A 1,622-nucleotide genomic window follows, 5' to 3' on the forward strand; every position below is an offset into this window, starting at 1 on the left:
CACACACACACACACACACACACACACACACACACAGAGAAAGAGAAAGAGAGAGAGAGAGAGAAAGAGAGATAGAGAGAGAGAGAGGGGTGAAGAGGGATGGTGGAGGAGAGTATTTGATGAGACACTTCTGTCACTGAAACGCTATCTCTTAGAAGTGTGCGAAGACACATTATAATATTATACACACGCTTGCACACACTCCAGAACACGCTCCAGTAGGAGCGCATAATATTGATGTAGGCCTACACTCTTTTATTTCTTGAATCCCTTGCCCATTGATATGAGATTAACGCCATCTGATTAATAGAAAAAAAGTCCGTATAATAGTGTCCAATAGTGTATTGCGTGCATACTTATATTATAGTATGACAAGTAGCTGTTACAGATAGAGATTGAAGGATTATAGATGCAAGTCATTGATCTGAGACCAATGGGGATTTCAGAAATAATGGTAGTGACGAGTGATGATATGGGATTGGGTGTAAGTAATGTTAGCTTTAGTAGCGTTACTCCTATCTGTCTCTGCTCCAATGGGTCACATGGGATGTGGGCACCCTCTATCACGTTCCCTACTGGAACCATCTTTAATGACACTTGAAGTTCATTGACGTACACTCACTCAAACACTAAAATAATATCGACATGGGAAGGTGGTGGAATTCCACACCCCCACTAACACTAACAGCCGTTAGAACCGACAGAAATCTGTTTGACATTCAGCTTTAATCATTTGCTTCTGTCTGCCATGTTTTTTTCCCAATTCAGCTTTAATTTCTTGAGTGTCTCATCTTTTTATTTTCATTTTGGCAAGTGTGCTCATATTGGTGTGGAATTGCCCTCAATATTAATTTTTTTTTATTAAATTGAAAAATGGAAGTATGGGGGTGGTGATATCGTAGAATTCATATTATGTTTTGTTTCCTAACTTATCAAACCCAAAGTAAAACTGTTGTGGAGGATGTGTCCTCTTTCTACATAAAGTAGCTTCTATAACACTTGTCTCACAATCCAATTGAAAAGTATGGTGTGGAATTCCCCCTCATTGTATTAGGTACTAGATCTAGACTTATTTTGTTTTTCTGTTCATCAACGTAACGAGAAAACCGTAGGTACGGGCCTACAACAAATGTGGGGCAGCGTGGTGGAATCAGGCTCTCGTCAATTTTTGGACATGTAGAGTTATTGGTGTCATCTTTAAGCTTGTTCACTTGTCTTTATTTCAATTTTTAAAATATCCATTTATCTTGAATACAAGTCGAGATATTTGCCAATGAAGGAGGTGGGGTCACCTGTTTTCAGGGGTAAAATTAGTGAGAAAATGGCCACCAAAAAGTAGTTATTTCGTTAGCTTAACAGTCCGTGGTGACTGAAAATTCACATTTTTTGTGTCTTTAATCAACGTTCTTAAGAAAAATCCACACAGAAATGAGTTCTTTAATGGACATGAAAGGTGATGAGCCAAAAAACAAAAATTTGATAAAAATTCACAAACCTGCGGAAAAATGCAAGTTTTTTCACTTTGATTATTTGGACGAGAGCCTGATTCCACCACGCTGCCTCACAAATACCTTACCCAATAATATTAATACGACGAACACTCGCTCGCTCTTGAATATTCA

The sequence above is a fragment of the Aplysia californica genome, unplaced genomic scaffold, assembly GCF_000002075.1.
Source record: "Aplysia californica isolate F4 #8 unplaced genomic scaffold, AplCal3.0 scaffold00769, whole genome shotgun sequence".
NCBI lineage: Eukaryota > Metazoa > Mollusca > Gastropoda > Aplysiida > Aplysiidae > Aplysia > Aplysia californica.